An 8,295-nucleotide genomic window follows, 5' to 3' on the forward strand; every position below is an offset into this window, starting at 1 on the left:
TGTTGTGGCCTCTCCCGTTGGGGAGCACAGGCTCCGGACGCGCAGGCTCAGCGGCCATGGCTCACGGGCCCAGCCTCTACGCGACATGTGGGATCTTCCCGGACCGGGGCACGAACCCGTGTCCCCTGCATTGGCAGGCGGACTCTCAACCACTGCGCCACCAGGGAAGCCCCCTCTGTGTATTTTTAAAGCAAAATAAATACTAATTTATTTTTCCCAAAATTTATGTTGGCATATCACGTCAATTGGAATTAAGAGCTGTGGATTCTGGGTTGCCAATATCTTTTATCAATGGGTCCACTTGGTTACATGGAAAGCATGGGCCATGGCATTTTGGGAGAAGGAAAAAACAAAGGGCATAAGAGGATAAGAGGCATAAGGGCATAAGAGGATCTGTTAAGGAGGATAAGAGACATATGAGAATATAGCTAGCTAACATAGCATCTGATAAGGACCAGATTAGTCTTGATCTGCTCTCGGTTTGTTTACATTGGAATGAGACAGTCTTAACTACGAGTTTGGTTTTGAAATAACTGATTTGAAATAAACAGAACATTTTAGTAGAATTTCACACCGTTAAGAAAAAACTTGGCCTTAACTCCTAGAAAGTAGATCATATTCCTTTTCAAATGTTGTTATCATTAAAAATGCAGTATATTATACCTTGTTAGTGAATATCGGGAAAAAGCTTGAACAGGATAATGGCGAATCACTTTTTGGGTTTAGTTTCCTCATATTGGAAATGAGGTTAGCAACTAGATGATTTATAAAGTTCCTTTCAGCTATATGAATCTAAGATGGAGCTGTACTTGAGAAAAGAAAGAAAAATTAGGAGACTCTCCAAAATAATATAGGATTTAAAAGACGATTTTGCCTCGAGTGGAAAAAAAAATAGAAACATTAAGCTATGAGCAGATTAAAGGAACTAAAGATATAGATCATTGTTAACAAAATAATCTACATAGATTCTATGTGTGCCAATATTCCATCATATGAATTAAATATAACGAAAAGGTCGAATTTGGTTGTCTTCATGGTCCCAAACACAAGGGATTGGAGAGTTCCATGTTGCTGACTTTTTTAGACCAATCTTGATATTATAGTTAATTGCAGTGACAACATCCTTTGCTCAAATATACTGCAGTTAATAGAGACATAACATCTGTCAGCCAATAAGTTTAAAGGATAATACCAAGACAGAGACATTATTTGTTAGGTCTCCAGGATAAATCACTGGAGTAATGGTGCTAGTCCATTAAAGAGAGAATGCTAGTCCAGAAATCCTGAACTAATGGGAGCAATTGCCCAGAGGGCTTTCTTCACCACCCCCCCCCCAACCAGCTTTATTAATCAAAAAAAGGGAACCAAGTCCCAGACCAAGGTCTATGGTTCATATGAAGAGGAAGAATCCTAGTTTTTCCATCTCTAATATCTATGATTGTGCAAATCTAAATTAAAAACATTGGGAACATTCAGAATTTTCATCATGTATTTTTAAGGCACAATAACAGCACAATATAGTACATTATGTACAGAGAAAAGAAAGAGAATAGCTTAATACCAGCTTTATGAAATTAACTGGCTCCAAAGAGAGAAATAGCCACTAGGTCAGCTTACAAGTTTTTGTCTTAAGTATTAATAGTCTTTTAAAAAAGGAAACTGATTCTTGAAGAGTCTAAGGAGATCAAGGATTCCTCAAACATATGCAGATTTTACATAGACAAACTGCCCATCACAACACGATAATTTTACTGTTGTCTACTTAATGAAATGTTTGTTGGAAACAATTTTCTTTCTTTCTCAGTATCCTGTGATGTCCAATCTATTCTCAAATATCTCTTTCTCAATCTTTCTCTCTCCCTCTCTCTTTTTAGTAATAAGCTATTTCCTGTTTTTACTATCTGGACCGGTATTGTCCCCAAATTTGATTATGCATTCAGAAATTCCAAAGTACCTATTTTTTTAATGGGAAGTAATGAACAGATATCACAAAATATGATGATAATGTCTTGAGATGTTTAAAAACAACAAACAAACAGAAATTTAACAGCTAAATGAATAGTTTCCATCAAAGTACTCACCTTCAGAGACTAGATGTTTGGAATATGCTCTAAACAATTTTTGAACTTCTATTTTGGAAAGTGCTTCAGAGCCAATGAATGAGCAGTGTCAAAAAATTACTCTCATGATTATATAGTCTATCTTTTGCACTAAAAGTCATGTTACCTAGCTTGATCACCCAGCTTGTTCAGCAGACTTAACTCCTTTATTAGTTAGGGTTTAGGCAGGAAACATATTGCTGACTCACATTGTGTATGTGTGTGTGTGTGACTGAGGAGTCTTTAATAAAGTGTCTATTTGCAAAAGATGTGAGAAGGGTAATAGGAAATCAACAAGGGATAGCAGAGCCCTTACGCTCCCTGGAGCAGGGGACTTTGGAGGAGGAAGACAGCCACATCTCTGAGCTCATACTCTTCTTTGCCTTCCAATTTCTGATGGTGTTTCCCTTTGGCCAAACTTGAGAGAAAGCCAGAGAACTGGGGAGCCTTAATACAGCCTCCCAAGACACGGGGCTGAGTGGAGCGGCATGGAGAGTGGTTCTGGAGGGGCAAATGGAGAATATCCAGCACAGCCATTAATGACTTTCATCTGTTAACAGTAACCCAAATCACTCCATTGAGGACTGTCAGGAGGATGGGGTGTAGCTTCTGAAGGCAATTCTAAGAGAAGTGTTCCTTATGTAAACTGAGCATGTAAACTCACTGGAATAAGTATGCAGCCAACAGAAGAAATGAATATGTTTTAGTTTATTTATTACAATTCAGCCTTATTCCTTTATGGCCATGCTCTATCCTTTGATAGGAACACATTTGAATGGCTTTTGATATATTCAATCTAAAACATTTTCATAGTCCTTTAGGTAGAACAAATGTATTCTTTGTTGAGACTTACAATGGAGAATGGAAAAATATAAAATGACACAGCAAAAGTATACATGTCTCTTTTTTATGGAGTCCGCTGCATTCATTGTCTATGTGCGTGAGTGAAATAGAGTCCTGAAAATCTAACTTGGATTTGGGAATGGGAGGATTAAAACCAGAAATTATATATATCTGTAATAATACAAATCTGCCTGCTCTTGGCAGTTTTTACTTCATTGAACTGATTTCAATGCATTGGCAGGCTCAATGATGTTTTATTTTATGCTGGAAATTAGGAACATGGACAGTAATCAGAGTGCCAAGGACAGAAAAGACAAATTATACTGAGTGTGCTTTGAAAAGCACTGGAAGTGTTGGTCCCCAATCCTTGACTTGCTGGATTTGGATTACCTAACTGGGCTTCTAATTCTCCGGTCTAATCAACTCATCTTTCAACCAAAATAGGAAATGGAACATTCTTTTTCTATGAACATCATGTCTATTTTTGACCTTGGTAATTCATCAGTTATTATTCATGGTCACGGTCACTGATGATTGAATAACAGTGGCTCAAAAGTTTTAAATGTGATACCAAGAGAAAGTGATTATTGTGCGTTCTCTCAGGTGAATTGGGTAAGAACAAAATGTGTTTTCAAACTGGTCTTCGGCTCTAAGAAAACTCCAGGTCCAGATGGTTTCAGTGCTGAATTTCAGTAAATATTTGTGGAAAAAAGACCAACCTTACACAAACTTTTTCAGAAAATAAAGGAGATGGGAATATGTCCCAACCTGCTTTATGAGGTCAACATAACCCTGATGCTAAAACCTGTCAAAAATATCACAATAAAAGCAAAGAAAATTGCAAACCAATATCCCTGATAAACACAGACAACAAATCCTTCATAAAATATCAGCATATTAAATATGATAACATGTAAAAACATATTACATAGTAACAGTGTAGGAGTTATCCCAGAAATACAAGGTTGCTTTAATTCTTGAGAGCCAATATCTATAATTCACCATATTACCAAATATAAAAAAGAAAAATGATGACTTAAATAGATGCAAAATTGATCTTTTGCTTTTCTTCACATACTTTTGAACTTATGTTCTTTTATTTTAAAAAAGGAAGAAAAATAGAAAATAAAGACCAGCTCTACACTTCAGTTTAAAACTCTAAGATTATTTGCCCATAAAGATTAGACTTAATTTTTTAAAAGCAGTTAGAGTAAAATTTATAAAATTCCTCATAACTCACATTTTAGGGGTAAATTGGACCTCAACTTAGATCAGAAATAAATCCTACAACCCTACGGAGCAACCTGCACAGTTGGTTTTTCATCCTCAGCCTGCAGGAGGTGGCCTTCCACAACATCTTCCAAACAAAGATACTGGAATCTCAGGAGCTTTGGATGTGGCTGGTGTCAACCTAAAAGGGGATGGGAGAGACATCCAAATCAAGGACGCAGTTCGATGGGAAGCAACTTTATGCATCCATCTATCCACATGGTAAAATGAGGACCTACTTCATGCAAGGCACAAAATCAATGAAAGACACTGCCCTCATGGGATGTATATTTAAGTGGAATAATAAACTTATCTTTCCTCTTATGTATCAGAAACCTAAGGACTAATTGTGATGGTGGTTCTTGGTCAGCTACAGGACTGACGGCTCATAAGTGAACCAAAACATAACTCCTACTCTTGTTCATTTCACTTCTGGCCAAACACAATCTATCATTTTTTCCATGTCTCATTTCTGTACAGGGCTCTGTGTTTCAGGAGCTGGCCCTACCCTTCCTCTTTGCCTATTTGATCACAAAGCAACCTTGATAGAACATCTGTTTTTTCATCACAGGGCAATTGATTCCAGATGGTAAAATCTGATCATTTAAGAACTATTGAGATTGGTTCAAGATGGTGGAGTAGAAGGACGTGCGCTCACTCCCTCTTGCAAGAGGACTGGAATCACAACCAACTGCTGAACAATCATCGACAGGAAGACACTGGAACTCACCAAAAAACATACCCCACATCCAAAGACAAATAAGAAGCCGCAATGAGCTGGTAGGAGGGGCACAATCACAATACAGTCAAATCCCACAACTGCTGGGTGGGTGACTCAGAAACTGGAGAACACTTCTTATACCACAAAAGTCCACCCAGTGGAGTGAAGGTTCTGAGCCCCACATCAGGCTTCCCAACCTGGGGGTCCGGCAATGGGAGGAGGAATTCCTAGAAAATCAGACTTTGAAAGCTAGCGGATTGGATTGCAGGACTTTGACAGGATTGGGGGAAACAGAGACTCCACTCTAGGACATACACAAAGTAGTGTGTGCATCGGGATCCAGGGGAAGGAGCAGTGACCCCATAGGAAACAGAGCCAGACCTACATGCTAGTGTTGGAGGGTATCCTGCAGAGGCAAGTTGTGGCTGTGGCTCACTGTGGGAATAAGGACACTGGCAGCAGAAGTTCTGGGAAGTACTCCTTGGTGTGAGCCCTCCTAGAGTCCACCACTAGCTCCACCAAAGAGCCAGGTAAGGATCAGTGCTGGGTCACCTCAGGCCAAACAACCAACAGGGAGGGAACTGAGCCCCACACATCAGCAGACAAGCAGGTTAAAGTTTTACTGAGCTCTGCACACCAGAGCAACACCTAGCTTTACCCACCACAAGTCCCTCCCATCAGGAAGCTTGCACAAGCCTCTTAGATAGCCTCATCCACCAGAGGGAAGACAGCAGAAGCAAGAAGAGCTACAATTCTGCAGCCTGTGGAACAAAAACCACAAGCACAGAAAGGTAGACAAAATGAAAAGGCAGAGGACTATGTTCCAGTTGAAGGAACAAGATAACCCCAGAAAAACAACTAAATGAAGTGGAGATAGGAAACCTTCCAGAAAAAGAATTCAGAATAATGATAGTGAAGATGATCCAGGACCTCGAAAAAAGAATGGAGGCAAATATTGAGAAGAAGCAAGAAATGTTTAACAAAGACCTAGAAGAATTAAAGAATAAACACCTAGAAGACTTAAAGAACAAACAAACAAAGATAAACAATACAATAACTGAAATGAAAAGTACACTAGAAAGAATTAATAGCAGAATAACTGAGGCAGAAGAACATATAAGTTACCTGGAAGACAGAATGGTGGAATTCACTGCTGTGGAACAGAATAAAGAAAAAAGAATGAAAAGAAATGAAGACAGCCAAAGAGACCTCTGGGACAACATTAAGCCAACATGTGCATTATTGGCATCCCAGAAGGAGAACAGAGAGAGAAAGGACCTGAGAAAATATTTGAAGAGATTATAGTAGAAAAATTCCCTGACATGAGAAAGGAAATACCCACCCAAGTCCAGGAAGCAAAGAGAGTCCCAGGCAGCATAAGCCCAAGGATGAACACACCAAGACATGTAGTAATCAAATTGGCAAAAGTTAAAGACAAAGAAAAATTATTGAAAGCAATAAGAGAAAACGACAAATAACATAAAAGGGAACTCCCATAAGGTTAACAGTTGATTTCTCAGCAGGAAATCTACAAGCCAGAAAGGAGAGGCATGATATATTTGAAGTGATGAAAGGAAAGAACCTAAAACCAAGATTACTCTACTGGCAAGGATCTCATTTAGATTCAACAGAGAAGTCAAAAGCTTTACAGACAAGCAAAAGTTAAGAGAATTCAGCCCCACCAAACCAGCTCGACAACAAATGCTAAAGGAACTTCTCTAAGTGGGAAACACAAGAGAAGAAGAAGACCTACAAAAACAAACCCATAACAATTAAGAAAATGATAATAGGAACATACATATCGATAATTATCTTAAACTTGAATGGATTAGATTCTCCAACCAAAAGACACAGGCTTGCTGAATGGATACAAAAGCAAAATCCATGTATATGCTGTCTACAAGAGACCCACTTCAGACCTAGGGACACATACAGACTGAAAGTGAGGGGATGGAAAAAGATATTCCATGCAAATGGAAAGCAAAAGAAACCTGGAGTAGCAAAACTCATATCAGATAAAATAGACTTAATAATAAAGAATGTTACAAGAGGCAAGGAAGGAAACTACATATGATCAAGGGATCAATCCAAGAAGACGATACAACAATTATAAATATATATGCACCCAACATAGGAGCACCTCAATACATAAGGGAACTGCTCACAGCTATAAAAGAGGAAATTGACAGTAACACAGTAATAGTGGGGGACTTTAGCACATCACTTACACCAATGGACAGATAATCCAAACAGAAAATTAATAAGGAAACAGAAGCTTTAAATGACACAACAGACCAGATAGATTTAGTTGATATTTATAGGACATTCCATCCAGAAACAGCAGACTACACTTTCTTCTCAAGTGCACATGGAACATTCTCCAGGATAGATCACATCTTGGGTCACAAATCAAGCCTTGGTAAATTTAAGAAAATTGAAATTGTATCAAGCATCTTTTCTGACCACAACACTATAAGATTAGAAATCAATTACAGGGGAAAAAACATAAAAAACACAAACACATGGAGGCTAAACAATATGTTACTAAATAACCAAGACAACACTGAAGAAATCAAAAAGAAAATTTAAAAAATACCTATAGACAAATGAGAATGAAAACACGATGATCCAAAACCTATAAGATGCAGTGAACGCAGTTCTAAGAAGGAAGTTTATAGCAATACAATTCTACCTCAGAAACAAGAAAAATCTCAAATAAACAATCTAAGCGTACACCTAAAGGAACAAGAGAAAGAAGAACAAACAAAACCCAAAGTTAGTAGAAGGAAAGAATTCATAAAGATCAGAGCAGAAATAAATGAAATAGAAACAAAGAAAACAATAACAAAGATCAATAAAACTAAAAGCTGGTTCTTTGAGAAGGTAAACAAAATTGATAAAACATTAGCCCGACTCATCAAGAAAAAGAGGGAGAGGACTCAAATCAATAAAATTAGAAATGAAAAAGGAGAAGTTAAAACAGACACCACAGAAATACAAAGCATCATAAGAGACTGCTACAAGCAACTCTCTGCCAATAAAATGAACAACCTGGAAGAAATGGACAAATTCTTAGAAAGGTATAACCTTCCAAGACTGAACCAGGAAGAAATAGAAAATATGAACAGACCAATCACAAGTAATAAAATTGAAAGTGTGATTAAAAATCTTCCAACAAACAAAAGTTCAGGACCAGATGGCTTCACAGGTGAATTCTATCAAACATTTAGAGAAGAATGAACACCCATCCTTCTCAAACGTTTCCAAAAATTTGCAGAGGAAGGAACTCATTCTATGAGGCCACCATCACCCTGACACCAAAACCAGACAAAGATACTCCAAATTAGAAAAAAAAAAAAAAAA

Source organism: Aethalodelphis obliquidens, unplaced genomic scaffold (genome assembly GCF_003676395.1).
Source record: "Aethalodelphis obliquidens isolate GAN/ISIS:26980383/991018 unplaced genomic scaffold, ASM367639v1 scaffold17, whole genome shotgun sequence".
NCBI lineage: Eukaryota > Metazoa > Chordata > Mammalia > Artiodactyla > Delphinidae > Aethalodelphis > Aethalodelphis obliquidens.